The 17569-nt window shown below is 43.9% G+C and overlaps 1 protein-coding gene across 6 annotated transcripts in view; it reads left to right on the top strand.

The window, feature by feature from the left end:
- The window catches only part of HOMER1 (homer scaffold protein 1), a 147871-nt gene that overhangs the window by 70165 nt on the left and 60137 nt on the right, over nucleotides 1-17569 (top strand). The window lies entirely within an intron of this gene.

The raw sequence follows: 17569 nt of genomic DNA, 5'->3' as shown, positions 1-17569 counted from the left end.
CGTGCATCTCTCACCCCCCGTGCATCTCTCATCCCCCCCGTGCATCTCTCACCCCCCCGTGCATCTCTCATCTCTCCCCTCCCTCCCATGTGCATCTCTCATCTCTCCCCTCCCCCCATGTGGATCTCTCATCTCTCCCCTCCCCCATGTGCATCTCTCATCTCTCCCCTCCCCCCCATGTGGATCTCTCATCTCTCCCCTCCCCCATGTGCATCTCTCATCTCTCCCCTCCCCCCATGTGCATCTCCCATTCCCCCCACTCCTAGTTAATTGTATTTAAAAAAAAATAAAACTTGTTATACTTACCCCCATGCGATCCCTGCAGAATCCTGGCGCTCGTCCAAATCGCTGACACCAGGTTCTCCTGACTTCCGGCCATGTGACGGCGCCGTCACATGACCGGAAGTCAGGGGAATCATGAAGGTGCTGCCGCAGCAGCGCAGCGCTAAGATGTCCCGGACCCGGCGCTTAGCATGCGGCCGGGGGCCCCATGAGGAGAGAGACGCACAAGAGGGGGGCTCCGAGGGGGCTCCTACCGGCCGGGCCCCATACTGGAGTCAGGGCAGTCATGCCCTGATGGCGGCCCTGCTGGAGGCTGGAGGGGCCCCCTCTCCCTGCGGACCGGCTGAAAAACCCCAACGGCCCGGTCCTGGTCCGCGGACCGGCGGTTGGGGACCTCTGTTCTAAAGGTTGGGTTTAGTTTGGTTGCCAAGCTGGATGATTATCATTTGAACATGTGTGGTTGCATGTATTGAAGTGGTTACAGGAAGTTCAGTCCGCTATACAGTAAACTGCCTCTGCATGCTGCACTGGCTTGTTTTAAGCCCCTCCCACTCAGGGAGTATCAAGGAGCTAAGAAGACTGTACAAGAAGTCATACAGGCTGTAAGGAACTAGTTGTCAAGACAAGAGATAAAATGTGTTTAAAGTATTTTATGTGTGTACTTACGGGAGACATAATGTAGCAAAAAAAAGACTAATATGTTTTCTGTGTGTAATTCTGGGTGTTTTTCTGTATTAATCCTGACAGCAGCAGATACTTGTGAGAATGTTGAGCATTATAAAAGTTGTGTTCAGGATCTGCATTCTGGCTCGACATCCAACCTTCTTATATCAGTGTATGGCTTGTCTGCAAACCCAATTTTCTACAAAAATACAATTCAGTCTGTTGTCTTCACTTGTATCTGGCTGATGGCAGGTTCTGCTGCTGATGTTAGAGACTGTTTTCTTCCATTGTTGTGCTATATAGACTATTAAAGTGGCTCGTTATGCACAATATATCCACGTAGTGTTTTCTTTCTCAGAGAGAAGTTATAGGCGGAAAGGACTAAATACAACACAGAATATTTCTGGAGAAAAAACACTTAGTCTCTAACCATTGTTATACGTGATACCTGTAATCTCTTGTCAGGACCCCAGTTCTACAAGGCAGGCAGCAAATCTCACCGCTGAGCTTATGTGATGATTATCATCCATTCACTATACATTACTGTGATAGGAGATGACATTTGGAGCTCATAGAGTTCTATGGAGAGGGGAGGAGCTAGAGGTAGAGTTCTTCCCTCATCCTTTCCCCTCTTGTCTACATAGAATCTTATCAGTAGTAACTGTCATCTTCTATCTCAGTATTGTAAAAATCTGTCTTCTGTGTAGACAAGGGAGGAATGGAGTAGAGAATAACTCTCTTTCTAGTCCCCGCCTTGTTCCCCTCCCTTCTCCATAGAACTTTATGAGCACCAACAGTCATCTCCAATCTCAGTAATGTAAAAATCTGTGATCACTGAATAAAGATTTTACCTTTGAATTGAGAATTTTGAGAATGCATCATCAGTCCTGGCCGGAAACGAAGCAGGTTTCTCTGATGAGATATATTACACACTTGCTTATTTTCATTTGTACTACTGGTTTATTAAATAAAAATTAAAAAGACGCTTACTCTTTAACTGTTGTTAAAAAAAAGCAGAGGGACCACGTTGATTTTTTTTGGGATCCATCTAGGTTTCTTTATTTGTCAGTTTTTGGAACGTAGTTCTGCATGCTGCTCTTTTTCTTCCATTCTAAATACAGATGCATCACAAAATCCAGACGGACCCCATAATAATCAATAAGGACCCTCTGCTTCCATTTGCATAAGTTAGGATCCTTTTGAGCACAAACTCTGTTTTTCTGTTCCTAAAAACGGAAGAAAAAAAGAATAATGTCAAAATGCAGAAGGTTTTAAATGAAATTATGTGTAATTCATAGTACACAATCGGGAACCAATATCTGGGAAGAACAAAAATAAATAAATTGTCTTTTGTATAAGTGGTACCAACCCTTTAATGTCTTAGAGGATTGTGTAGAGTCCTTGAGCGCTGGTACACGTGTTGGCTTCTATGTAGAGGATTGAACAGATGGCATGGTAGAGAAATTGCTGATTTCAGACACTTAAGCCATTGCTGGCACATGGGACACAGGCTTACTCAATAAGAGAGTAAAAGTCAATATCAACAGTAATTGGAGCACAGAGATACTCAGCGTGTAAGTGTTACCTTAAAGGGGTCTTCCGGGGTTTAAAAAATAAATAAATAATAGTCGTAGATATGTTAAAAACCAATACTTGTGACTTATCCATCACACTAGTAGTCCCTGCGAGTCCTACTGCAATGGCATGATATCATGCCATCCATACCATGAACGATGGGTGTGATGTCATCACTGCAGGACAAGCTGAGACCACCAGAGCGCTGGCACTGGAGCGTCAGCGTATTGATTAGGTAATAGTAATTTTATTAGAACACATCTCCAGCTGTCAAACAGGCAGTTGTTTCAGGTGAACTCGCTTGTCTGCCTCTTATTTGCTCCAGCTCTTCCCGCCTCCCCTTCCTTCCTCTCTCCATAGACTTTTATCAGCAGCAATTTCATTTTTCAGGGAACTCAAAATCTGTCCTCAGTGACAATGACCTGAGAGTGCATGGTCAGTCCAGGGGAATAAACAGACATTTTTTCAGTGATAAGATATATTACAAATCTTATTTACACTTGTACTATTGATTTATTAAAAAAAAAAAAAAGAATAAAAAAAAACGATTATTCCTTAAGACTTTTCTGCTAATTCAGTATTTTCTAGACCGATAAACAAATAGTATAAGTTTGGATTACATTTATACATCCTCATAATGTCATGTACGTTGCGTTGTAAGGATCTCTGTACCTTTGCGTTAATGGAGTCTGTCTTGGCCTCTAGGGCTTTGTGGTATTTTGGATTAATGGCGTCTGCTGCTCTGTTTATGGCTTGAAAATACAAGAAGTCTGATGAAACCCCAACTAACTCCAATAAAACTGACTCCAACTGACTGATGAAACCCAACTGACTCCATCCTAATAAGTGGTGATAAGATTGATAGGATCGTCTGGGACCACCACTGTTCCTGAGATTGATGGAGCTCCAGAGTTGCGGACCTTTGGTTCTCATGATGGTGGTGGTTCCATTGAGCAGACCTCCAGTTATCATTATGTTGTATCCAAGATGGGAAAACCTCTTTGATTCATAGGATCCAACAGGATTTGCAGGATCATTTTAAAAACAGGTTTCATTGTAGCTGTCATGGTTCCATGTAAGCTGAAGCCATGATGCTAATGTGAACAGAACCCAAGGAGGCCATGTTCTGTTGACATCCAGCCGTATGTGATACAACACAAGACAATCTGAAATATGTTTTTCTTCAAGGATTGAAATGAAAAAATTTACAATTTTTGTAAATTAGTAATGCTCGAAAAAAAGGGAAAAGCTTTACTTTACTTCTAAATAAAATATTCCCACGGCCTCTGTCTCTCTTTCTTGTGTTGGTTTCCATGAAGAATAAATCAGAATGTATTTGAAGGAAATGATTTCTAGCTTGTGTGTCATGAATAAATCAGCGTGACCACAAAGAGTGGGTAACGCTGGGTAAAGACCAGGGTTAGTCTGCATTACACAAATAACAATGTAATCCTGTAAGAGGGTTACACTATGATCTCCAGGAAACGAGATGGAGTTCCATGTGAAGATCTGGTGTGATCTGTCATGTGCTCAGGGATTAGAACATATCCGCTTATACAATATGCCCCGTCAATATATTTCTTAGTCACCTATAATCATTTTAGGTGCAATGACCCGGCCCCCAGCATAGGTGCTAAACATAAGGAGCTGCAGTGCCTCCAGTGCACGTTACGTCTCGATTCAGCCTATACATCATTATACACCATTTCAAAGTTCATAGAGTAAATCAGCATGAAACGCATAAAATGAGACAATATATATAAAGGAAACATGTCGTCAGAAAATGACCTCATATTTAAGTCAGTTTCTGTTATATCTCTTTTGTAAAATATATATTTTTTTCAGATCACAAAATTAAAAAAAAAATAATAATTGCAATTTTCACACTATAAACTAAGCTTTATACTAGACTCACACTTCCTGCTCTTTCAGCAGTCTCATTATCATCACAGACATGAATACTGTACAATGAAAGGTAACACCTCAATGTACAGTAAATGACACAGGATCCACCACTCACTCACATCCTCTCCCTCCTTTTACAATGCCCTTTGTCCAGATTAGAGCATACTAAGACAAGGATAAGAATGAAGGTCAGCTCACCCGAGGGATAAGGATACCAATTGCACAGAAAACTCATAGTACTGCAAGGTCCAGGAGGAACCAAAACATCCAGCAAAAAGGAATCCTAAAAATTCACATTTTATTTAAAAAATATTAAAATACCAAAATAATACTTTCAACACCATAAGGTAAAAAAGTGGACACAGTTCAGACACAGTCCTTAGTCATTATACTTCAGAGTCAGTCTATTGCTGCTAGTGTCCCATTTGTCCAACAGCATAATATTAGGCTCAGTGACCAGTGGGAAAATTTGCAAGATGGTTTTTTGTTTCATATAGGAAAAATTTCATTATATGAAAAATAAAAAAAAATGTAAGAAATACATTTATCATAAAACCTGATTTAAATAGCAGGTAATTTTCTGATGACACATTCCCTTTTATTTATTACTTATTTATTACGGAGTCAGAGTTATAGTCTGTATTAGGCCTCGCTCCCACTTGCGTATAAAATTGGCGAGTGCAATGCGAGAAAAAAAAATGGCATTGCACGGTCACCAATGTTATTCAGTGAGGCAGTGCTCATCTGCGATTTTTTTCCTCAGATGAAATCGGATTGAGGAAAAAATTCAGCATGCTGCGATTGACTGCATATATCGGCCGAGGCTCGTCAGTGGGTGCGAGAAAAAAAAATCGGAAAGCACACCAACCATGCGTAAGCCATCCATTATTTTTCTCAGCTCAAGTCAAAAATCAACAGGATATTCAATCATCCCCTGACAGGAAGTCATCAAACAGGGAAGTGTTAATGGATGCGCACACTCGCATGACATACGGAGTGACATACGCTTAACGTACACATGACACTCATCCGACTTTTCGGTATCCGAATCGGAGTGATCTTTAAAACACGAGTGGGAGCGAGGTCTCAGTGTCATGTAAGAAAACAAGTACACTACATATATAGGACTCCTGCTAATCATTTAGGAACTAGCCCTTAGGGCTCGTGCACATGACCGTATTTTCGGTCCACATGTGATTTGACAAAACATCAGATGGCACGTGGACCAATGTTATTCTATGGGGCTGTGTAAATGTCCGATTTTTTTTTAACTGAGCACTCAAATATACAATTTCAAAGTGGTTTAATTGAGAGTTGCAAACCACAGTGAGAGCATAACGTTTCGCCAAACCTATAGTGGATTCTTCACTACTCTACTGCGATGTATGCTACTAAAGCCTCCCATAAGCAACCTTTTACACTTGTTCTCTGGTGGTAATCTGTGCATCTGAGGAAGGTCTATCCACAGACCGAAACGTTACTTTCTCACTGTGGACTGCAACTCTCAGGGAATCTGTCGCCCCATTTGACCTATCTAAACTATTAATATGGGCATGCAGGTTATAGACGGCTGAGGAGAGGGATCCCTGTATGTCTCATATCAGATGCCTTGTTGTGGATAAATCATTTTTTATCACATTGTGTAAATGACCTCTTCCAGGCTCTGGGGAGGAGGCAGCCCAGAAGATAACTCTTCCTCCAGGGATTATTTTACATGAAGGAGGAGTTACCAGTGTGATGTGTAATGGTTACCAGTGTGATGTGTAATGGCCGCTCTCTGCTCTCCTGATCTCACTGCAGAGCTGTGTGTGATTATACCTGACACATCTGCAGGCTCCTCTCAGCTTCAACTTCCATTTCACAGGCAGACAGGACTGTAATATTGTTACAATACAGCAGAGCTCAGACAGCTACAAAAAAATGTGTTTTCAAGAAGACAAAGTTCAGTTCTCCTGTTCTGTGTTAGTTACTTGTCTCACACCGGTAACTTCCCCGTAATGTAAAATAATATCTTCCAGGCAGCGTCCTCCCTAGAGCCTGGAAGAGGTCATTTATATAATCAGATAAAAGATGATTTATCCACAACGAGGCATCTGATGTCAGACATACAGGTAGGACTTTTTTCAGCTGTCTAAAACCTGTATGTGTAAGTAGGAAAAAAAGGATCACCTAGACTCTAGGCTTGTAGAAGTACGGATTCCATGGGACCGAATGTGGAGATGAATGAGGAGAGAGGGTTCCAGCTTCATAAAAATTGCAAACTTATTGTAAAAATGTTAAAAGGTTCCATATCATAGTAGAACAAGCAACACTTATTTTTTCAATAAAATTTGCAATTTTTATGAAGCTGGAACCCTCTTTCCTCATATAACCTGTAGGCCCATATTAATAGCTTAGATAGGGAAAAATATGTGGCAACAGATTCCCTTTAAATCACCTTGAAAGTCTAGATTTGAGTGCCACGTTTTTCCTACATACAGTATATTGCTACAGATTGGGATCCTACTTGTGCACCTATGCACAGGAGTGCCGTATTCTTTTAGCACAATCAAGTCAATGAGTCCATGGAAAACATTGGACTGCACGCAGATGACATCAGATTTCCACGGACTGACACAATGGAGAAGATGGAGAATTTTTTTTCTTCTTCTCATCTGAATCGGATCAAAGTTTGATCAGAGTGTGATTCACATGATCTATCTACCCGATTCTCTCACATGAGAGATTATACAGGGTGGGTCATTTATATGGATACACCTAAATTAAATGGAAATGGTTGGTGATATCAACTTCCTGTTTTTGGCACATTAGTATATGGGATGAGGAAAACTTTTCCAGATAGAAAAAAACTCATGAAAGAATAAAGTTATGTTAAAACCAAGCACACCATTGTTTCTCTTATTAAATTCTCCATAAGTTTGATGTGTCATATGACCCTCTTCCCATTGAAAAAAATAAAGCTGGATCCAAAATGGCCAACTTCAAAATGGCCGCCATGGTCACCACCCATCTGGAAAATGTATCCCCCTCCCATATACTAATGTGGCACAAACAGGAAGTTGATATCAACAACCATTCCCATTTTATTTAGGTGTATCCATACAAATGGCCCACCCTGTACTCTGTTGTGATCCTAGTCTTACTTAAAGAAACACTTTTTATAAAACAGATACGCTTTGTTGTACCTGATGCAGGATGTGAGCATCATACAAGGATTCATTCCTTAGTGTTATGTAAATCCCTAAATCACTTTAAAACTATGTGCCCACGATGCAGAAATCCTGCATATTTTTTCTGCATCTCCCTGGCAGGAAAAACGCATGCGGATTGTACATGCGTTTTTCCCGCCAGGTACAAGCGTTTGTGAAGCGTCTTTGCATGCATTTCCGCATGCGGGTTATCAAGCGCTTTTCCAAGCGATTTTAGCATCACTTGGAAAAGTTCGTGACAACTTGTTCACACGATATAAATCCATGCAACCAGCATGGATTTATAGTAGTGTGACCAAGTTAGTTTAAAAAAAAAGAATAAGAATGGTAAAAAATAAAGATTATGCTTACATTCCAGTGTCCTCCCTGTGTTTTCTCCGCTGTGTTCGGTGTCTTGGGCTGCTCGCGGTGGTGTGAAGGACCTGCCGTGACGTCATTGAGTCATGTGACAGATCACATGACTCAATGACGTCATGGCAGGTCCTTCACAACACAGCGACCCATAGAGCAGACCAGACGGAGGGGAGAAAACACCGGGAGGACATCGGAAGGTAAGTATAATCCTTATTTTTTATTTTAAATTCTTTTTTTAACAGGTTCTATGTACCCAGGTCTGGAGGAGAGTATCCTCTCCTCCAGACCTGGGTACCATCCGCACATTGAACCGTGTGGTATCCGCATGTGCAGATGCAGTGATGCGGATGTCACGCGGTCCAATGCAAGTCAATGGCGGCGATTACGCTGCGTGTCCGCAAAATTAATGGACATGCTGCGTATTTTTCCGCAATGATAATCCACAGTGGAAATTTCCGCAGCATGTGCACAGCACATGCGGATTATCATTGGGGACCATGGGGCACTTATTACCAAGCGTTTTTTAAGCGTTTTCGCTGCGGAAATTCCGCGACAAAAATGCTTGAAAAACGCATAGTGGGCACGCAGCCTCAACCTTGCAGGAGGCAAAGCCTTTTAGTTCATTTTCTTTTTCTAAATCATCTATTTTCATGGCTGTGTTTTTGGATAGAGTTTTAACATAAAAAATTTCACTCAGAACCACATAATTTGCAATGATAAATACACCACCAAAAATACAACATGCAATAAAACACGAACATGAATACGGTGCATAAAAGAAAGCCTAACACCCAGAATATATTAAACCATACATCTTTATTAATACATTTTTAAAACTAACAACATATAAATTAAAATGTAGTGCTGCTATGAAATGCGGGGACCAATGATCAATTATTCATTAGACCAGCATAAGAGTCACTTTACTAGTTACAATAATAAGTAAAGCCTTTGATACAAAATATTACAAAAACAAAAGGCTTAATAGTTTGTATAATGCAACACAAAGGGTCCATGAAGCATATTTATATATAGATCAATAGTAAAGTGAAAAGACAAACTGTCATATGCATCTGTGTGACTATAGGCTTGTGAATAGTGTTGAGCGATACCTTCCGATATCAGGAAATATCGTATCGGATTGGATCGGGCCGATACCCAAAAAGTATCGGATATCGCCGATTCCGATACCGGAAACCAATGCAAGTCAATGGGACACTAATATCGGAATGAAAATAAACCCTTTCTTTCCTTGTAGGTTAATTCTACATGAAGTAAAACAACTAAGAATAATGTAGAATGACATGAAAAGCCGGCAATTCATCAGCGGCATACACCGGTACCCGACAATTTACAACAGAAAGAATAGAGCTTCACACATAGATTAGATAGATAGAAACATGTCAGTCACATATATATGAAGTACAGTGACAGTGTTGCTTACTGTACTTGTCATTTAGTGTAAAGGATTTATTAAAAAAAATATTAGTGTTTTCGTGCACCGTCTCTTTAAAAAAGCCGGCCGGCAATTCAGCAGCGGTACCCGACAATTTATAACAGACAGAATAGAGCTTCACACATAGATTAGATAGATAGAAACATGTCAGTCACATATATAAGAAGTACAGTGACAGTGTTGCTTACAGAACTTGTCATTTAGTGTAAAGGATGTATTAAAAAAAATATTAGTGTTTTCGTGCACCGTCTCTTTAAAAAAGCCGGCCGGCAATTCAGCATCTGTACCCGACAATTTATAACAGACAGAATAGAGAATCACACATAGATTAGATAGATAGAAACATGTCAGTCACATATATATGAAGTACAGTGACAGTGTTGCTTACTGTACTTGTCATTTAGTGTAAAGGATTTATTAAAAAAAATATTAGTGTTTTCGTGCACCGTCTCTTTAAAAAAGCCGGCCGGCAATTCAGCAGCGGTACCCGACAATTTATAACAGAAAGAATAGAGCTTCACACATAGATTAGATAGATAGAAACATGTCAGTCACATATATATGAAGTACAGTGACAGTGTTGCTTACTGTACTTGTCATTTAGTGTAAAGGATTTATTTAAAAAAATAATAGTGTTTTCATGCACCGTCTCTTTAAGAAAGCCGGCCGGCAATTCAGCATCTGTACCCGACAATTTAGAATAGAAGGAATAGAGAATCACACATAGATTAGATAGAAACATGTCAGTCACATATATATGAAGTACAGTGACAGTGTTGATTACTGTACTTGTCATTTAGTGTTAAAATAAAGGATTTATTTAAAAAAAAATTGGCGTGGGGTTCCCCTTAATTTTAGGCTCTAGCGGAGGTTAAGCAGACGGCTGGGGCAGATGTTTGAAGCCTGGGAAGGGGGTAATACCCACGGAGCTTCCCAGGCTACTAATATCAGCCCCCAGCTGAATACCTAGCCTTTACTAGCTATTAAAATGGGGGAACCCCCCCCAAAAAATGACGTGGGGTCCCCCCTAATTTAATAGCTAGCACAGGCTAGGCAGACAGCTGGGGGCTGATATTAATAGCCCAGGAAGGGTGCCATGAATATTGGCCCCCTCCCAGGCTAGAAACACCAGCCGTCAGCCGCCCCAGAAATGGCGCATCCATAGGATGCGCCAATTCTGGCACTTAGCCTTGCTCTTCCACGCTGCCCTGGTGCGGTGGCAGGGGGTAATAGGGTTGGGGTTGATGTCAGCTTATAATGCCAGCTGACATCAAGCCCAGGTTAGTAATGGAGAGGCGTCTATAAGACACCCCCATTACTAACCCCATAGTCAAAGTTAAAAGAAAACACAAACACCCAGAGTAAAGTCCTTTAATTGAAATAAAGACACAATTCTTTATTGTTCTAAATTAAACCATACTAACCATCACGCCCATTCCTGCTGAAGCCAACGATCTCCTGCAATAAAAGAAAAATAATAAAGCAACCTCATCCTTACCTTTCGATGGTTCCCAGGACAGCTTCAGCTCTGCTACATCGAGATGACAGGCTGGACCGCAGCAGAAAGCTGCCATCCAGCCTGTCATCCCGCAGACACTGAGAAGCGCAGGCATGCTTGCGCTCCTCAGTGTCTCTCTGTGACGTCATCCAGATGAGCCGAGTTCATGTCCAATGAACTCAGCTCACCTCATGCACGTCACTGACAGCGTGGGAAAATTCTCCTGCACTCAGCGCTTCAGCGTGAGAATTCTACCACGCTGTCAGTGACATACATGAGGTGAGGTCATGTCCAATGAACTCAGCTCACCTCATGCACGTCACTGACAGCGTGGGAAAATTCTCACGCTGAAGTGCTGAGTGCAGGAGAATTTTCCCACGCTGTCAGTGACGTACATGAGGTGAGCTGAGTTCATTGGACATGACCTCGGCTCATCTGGATGCCGTCACAGCCAGACACTGAGGAGTGGAAGTATGCCTGCGCTTCTCAGTGTCTGCGGGATGACAGGATGGATGGCAGCGTTCTGCTGCGGTCCAGCCTGTCATCTCGATGTAGCAGAGCTGAAGCTGTCGTGGGAGCCATGGAAAGGTAAGGATGATGTTGCTTTATTATTTTACTTTTATTGCAGGAGATCGTTGGCTTCAGCTGGAATGGGTGTGATGCTAAGTATGGTTTAATTTAGAACAATAAAGAATTGTGTGTTTATTTCAATTAAAGGACTTTTTTCTGGGTGTTGTGTTTTTTTAAATACTTTACTAGAAATTCATGGTGGTCATGTCTAATATTGGCGTGACCCCATGAATTTTGGGCTTAGGGCCAGCTGATAATGCCAAGCTGGCCTTAACCCCTTTATTACCCAGTGAGCCACCGCACCAGGGCCCTGGATGAGTTGGGTACAGCGCCAGAAGATGGCGCTTCTATGAACGCGCCATTTTCTGGGGCGGCTGCGGACTGCAATTTGCAGCGGGGGTGGCCCAGAAAGCTTGGGTCTCCCTGCGCTGCGGATTCCAGCCCCCAGCTGCCTAGTTGTATCTGGCTGGGCACAAAAATAGGGCGAAGCCCCACGCATTTTTTTTTTAAATTATTTCATGAAATTCATGGAATAATTAAGAAAAAAAGGGCTTCCCTATATTGTTGTGCCCAACCAGGTACAAATAGGCAGCTGGTGGTTGGGGGCAGCCCATTCCTGCCTGCTGTACCTGGCTGGACACAAATATAGTGCGAAGCCCCACGTCAATTTTTTTTTAATTATTTCATGAAATAATTTTTTTAAAAAAGGGCTTCCCTATATTGTTGTGTCCGGCCAGGTACAAATAGGCAGCTGGTGGTTGGGGGCAGCCCGTTCCTGCCTGCTGTACCTGGCTGGACACAAATATAGGGCGAAGCCCCACGTCAATTTTTTTTAAAATAAATCCTTTATTTTAACACTAAATGACATTTGAGGAGTTAATAAAGATGCAGTCCCTAAATTATTATTTATTTTTTAATTAATTTTTCCCAAAACTTTTGACGTGGGCTTCGCCATATTTTTGTATGCCAGCCAGGTACAGCATCCAGCTTCTATGAACGCGCCATTTTCCGGGGTGGCTGCGGACTGCAATTTTCAGCGGGGGGGCAGAAAGCTTGGGCCTCCCTGCGCTGCAGATTCCATCCCCCAGCTGCCTAGTTGTACCTGGCTGGACACAAAAATAGGGAGAAGCTTCACGTATTTTTTTTTTTTAATTATTTCATGAAATTCATGAAATAATTAAGAAAAAAAGGGCTTCCCTATATTGTTGTGTCCAACCAGGTACAAATAGGCAGCTGGTGGTTGGGGGCAGCCCGTTCCTGCCTGCTGTACCTGGCTGGACACAAATATAGTGCGAAGCCCCACGTCAATTTTTTTTAAATCATTTCAGGAAATTCATGAAATAATTAAAAAAAATTGATGTGGGGCTTCGCCCTATATTTGTGTCCAGTCAGGTACAGCAGGCAGGAACGGGCTGCCCCCAACCACCAGCTGCCTATTTGTACCTAGCCGGACACAACAATATAGGGAAGCCCTTTTTTTCTTAATTATTCCATGAATTTCATGAATTTAAAAAAAAAAAACGTGGGGCTTCGCCCTATTTTTGTGTCCAGCCAGGTACAACTAGGCAGCTGGGGGCTGGAATCTGCAGCGCAGGGAGGCCCAAGCTTTCTGGGCCCCACCCGCTGCAAATTGCAGTCCGCAGCCGCCCCGGAAAATGGCGCGTTCATAGAAGCGCCATCTTCTGGCGCTGTACCCAACTCATCCAGGGCCCTGGTGCGGTGGCTCACTGGGTAATAAAGGGGTTAAGGCCAGCTTGGCATTATCAGCTGGCCCTAAGCCCGAAATTCATGGGGTCACGCCAATATTAGACATGACCACCATGAATTTCTAGTAAAGTATTTAAAAAAAACACAAACACCCAGAAAAAAGTCCTTTAATTGAAATAAACACACAATTCTTTATTGTTCTAAATTAAACCATACTTACCATCACGCCCATTCCAGCTGAAGCCAACGATCTCCTGCAATAAAAGAAAAATAATAAAGCAACCTCATCCTTACCTTTCCATGGCTCCCACGACGGCTCCAGCTCTGCTACATCGAGATGACAGGCTGGACCGCAGCAGAACGCTGCCATCCAGCCTGTCATCCCGCAGACACTGAGAAGCGCAGGCATACTTCCACTCCTCAGTGTCTGGCTGTGACGGCATCCAGATGAGCCGACAATGAACTCGGCTCACCTCATGTACGTCACTGACAGCGTGGGAGAATTCTCCTGCACTCAGCGCTTCAGCGTGAGAATTTTCCCACGCTGTCAGTGACATGCATGAGGTGAGGTCATGTCCAATGAACTCGGCGCACCTCATGCACGTCACTGACAGCGTGGGAGAATTCTCACGCTGAAGCGCTGAGTGCAGGAGAATTTTCCCACGCTCTCAGTGACGTGCATGAGGTGAGCTGAGTTCATTGGACATGACCTCGGCTCATCTGGATGACGTCACAGAGAGACACTGAGGAGCGCAAGCTTGCCTGCGCTTCTCAGTGTCTGCGGGATGACAGGCTGGATGGCAGCGTTCTGCTGCGGTCCAGCCTGTCATCTCGATGTAGCAGAGCTGAAGCTGTCCTGGGAACCATGGAAAGGTAAGGATGAGGTTGCTTTATTATTTTACTTTTATTGCAGGAGTTCGTTGGCTTCAGCTGGAATGGGCGTGACTGTAAGTATGGTTTAATTTAGAACAATAAAGAATTGTGTCTTTATTTCAATTAAAGGACTTTTTTCTGGGTGTTTGTGTTTTTTTTAAATACTTTACTAGAAATTCATGGCGGTCATGTCTAATATTGGCGTGACCCCATGAATTTCGGGCTTAGGGCCAGCTGATAATGCCAAGCTGGCCTTAACCCCTTTATTACCCAGTGAGCCACCGCACCAGGGCCCTGGATGAGTTGGGTACAGCGCCAGAAGATGGCGCTTCTATGAACGCGCCATTTTCCGGGGCGGCTGCGGACTGCAATTTGCAGCGGGTGGGGCCCAGAAAGCTTGGGTCTCCCTGCGCTGCAGATTCCAGCCCCCAGCTGCCTAGTTGTACCTGGCTGGACACAAAAATAGGGCGAAGCGCCACACATTTTTTTTTTTAATTATTTCATGAAATTCATGGAATAATTAAGAAAAAAAGGGCTTCCCTATATTGTTGTGTCCGGCTAGGTACAAATAGGCAGCTGGTGGTTGGGGGCAGCCCGTTCCTGCCTGCTGTACCTGGCTGGACACAAATATAGGGCGAAGCCCCACATAATTTTTTTTTAATTATTTCATGAATTTCCTGAAATAATTAAAAAAAAATTGACGTGGGGCTTCACACTATATTTGTGTCCAGCCAGGTACAGCAGGCAGGAACGGGCTGCCCCCAACCACCAGCTGCCTATTTGTACCTGGCCAGACACAACAATATAGGGAAGCCCTTTTTTTCTTTATTATTTCATGAATTTCATGAAATAATTAAAAAAAAAAAAACGTGGAGCTTCTCCCTATTTTTGTGTCCAGCCAGGTACAACTAGGCAGCTGGGGGATGGAATCTGCAGCGCAGGGAGGCCCAAGCTTTCTGCCCCCCCCCCCCGATGAAAATTGCAGTCCGCGGCCGCCCCGGAAAATGGCGCGTTCATAGAAGCTGGATGCTGTACCTGGCTGGCATACAAAAATATGGCGAAGCCCACGTCAAAAGTTTTGGGAAAAATTTATTAAAAAATAAATAATAATTTAGGGACTGCATCTTTATTAACTCCTCAAATGTCATTTAGTGTTAAAATAAAGGATTTATTTAAAAAAAAAATGGCGTGGGATCCCCCATAATTTTAGTCTCTAGCGGAGGTTAAGCAGACGGCTGGGGCAGATGTTTGAAGCCTGGGAAGGGGGTAAAACCCACGGAGCTTCCCAGGCTACTAATATCAGCCCCCAGCTGAATACCTAGCCTTTACTAGCTATTAAAATGGGGGACCCCCCCAAAAAAAATGACGTGGGGTCCCCCCTATTTTAATAGCTAGCAAAGGCTAGGCAGACAGCTGGGGGCTGATATTAATAGCCCAGGAAGGGTGCCATGAATATTGGCCCCCTCCCAGGCTAGAAACACCAGCCGTCAGCCGCCCCAGAAATGGCGCATCCATAGGATGCGCCAATTCTGGCACTTAGCCTCGCTCTTCCACGCTGCCCTGGTGCGGTGGCAGGGGGTAATAGTGGTGGGGTTCATGTCAGCGCCAGCTGCCATGAAGCCCAGGTTAGTAATGATGGCCGTCTATATGACACCCCCATTACTAACCTACAAAGTGTTAAAAAGAAAAAACACACTACACCCAGAAAAAAATAATTTATTTGAAATAAAACACCATTTTATTTAATTCTTAGTTTACTAAAAAAAAAATAGTTACCTGTCCACGTTCCTGCGCTGATCTCCCATGCACAGCTGTCACATCTGGAGATGGTGACAGCTGTGCATGGCTGCTGTAAGCTCACGCTGCCGGGAACACGTCCGCTCCCGGCAGCGGGAGCCACTGACTGAGGTCACCGGAGTGCATTCAGGCAGCGCAGCTCCGGAGACCTCCTTTACGGCAGTGCTGTACCGTGGGAATTTCTCACGATACAGCAGTGCCGTAAAGGAGCTAACCGGAGCAGCGCTGCCTGAACTCCGGTGAACCCTTACGGCCCAGTCATTCTAGCGGCGGCAGCGTTTCAGAGCGGTCACATTCTATGTGGCTGCTCTAAACTGGAGATCTTCGTGGGACACTCGTGGACTGCTACGGAGGGGTAAGGATAAGGTTGTGGTTTATTATTTTATATTTTATTACAGGAGATCGATGGCTTCGGGGAATTAGGTGTCTAGGTGAGTATAGGTGTAGTTTTTTATTTTTTACTTTATTTTAGGTGGCGATCGGCGGGGACAGGTAATGTATGAACTAATTTCTTTTAGGTAACCACTGGCCACCAATGACATGTATTTAAAATTTATTGGGGACACAGTAGGGCAATTTAAATAGCAGGATCAGGCTGATGGGAACTACTGCTCCCATCGAGCTGATCCTGCTGGCAGGAGTGGACGGGGGACAGACATAGGCCGATGGGAGTAGTAGTGTCACATCGGCCTATGTCTGCCTGCACGCACAGACACCCCGCACACACACCCGCACACACACCCGCACACACACACCCCGCACACACACACCCCGCACACACACACACCCCGCACACACACCCCGCACACACACACCCCGCACACACACACACCCCGCACACACACACACCCCGCACACACACACACCCCGCACACACACACCCCGCACACACACTAATCATGACGGGTCTGGGAGGAGTGGCTGACCTGTGCGGCCGTGGGAAAGTTGATGTGAGTTCATGCAGTCAAGCATGAACTCACATGAACCCTCTGAGGGCACCGCGGCTACTTCAAATGAACAGCTGATCGGCATCACCTGATACCTCAGCTGTTCATTTGAAATAACTGGCGGGAAAGCGCAGCACAGAACGGGAAAGCCGGCGGTGAAGTCTTTTCACTGCCGGCTTCCCCGCCCGGGTCCTTCGCTCCTTGGTGCTGCGCTCCCCGCCCGGTCCTAATTTACGATTGGGATTGGAGGTGGCGAGGGGAGCGGAGGATCGGGGTGGGAGGCTGCGGGGAAGCAGTATGGGGCTGCGTGATTGTTTAAAAGCCGGCGGCTTTTTACCGCGCGCCGGCTTTTAAACAATCAGGAGAATTCTCCCACGCTGGGATGGCATTCTGATGACAAGCTGGATCGCAGCTGAGCGCTGCCATCCAGCTTGTCATCCTTCACAGACACTGCAGAGCGCAGGCATTATGGGAACTTCCGATTCCGGTATTCGATATTATAAAAGTATCAGAATTAAGTATCGGAATTCCGATACAGTGAATATCGGCCGATACCCGATATTTCAGTATCGGAATGCTCAACACTACTTGTGAATCCTCCCAACACATGCACTGTGCACTGCGAGGATACGCCGGTGTCTGAGCTGGGAATGGCGGGCAAGTATGTGATATACCTCCCACTAGACTTCCACAAAACTATGTTTACTGCTATTTGCGGAATTGTGAAGAGTCT

Source organism: Phyllobates terribilis, unplaced genomic scaffold (assembly GCF_046119375.1).
Source record: "Phyllobates terribilis strain yellow unplaced genomic scaffold, ASM4611937v1 Scaffold_1__5_contigs__length_1240528914, whole genome shotgun sequence".
NCBI classification, from domain to species: Eukaryota; Metazoa; Chordata; class Amphibia; order Anura; family Dendrobatidae; genus Phyllobates; species Phyllobates terribilis.
This window is presented reverse-complemented; position numbering and strand designations above follow the sequence as displayed.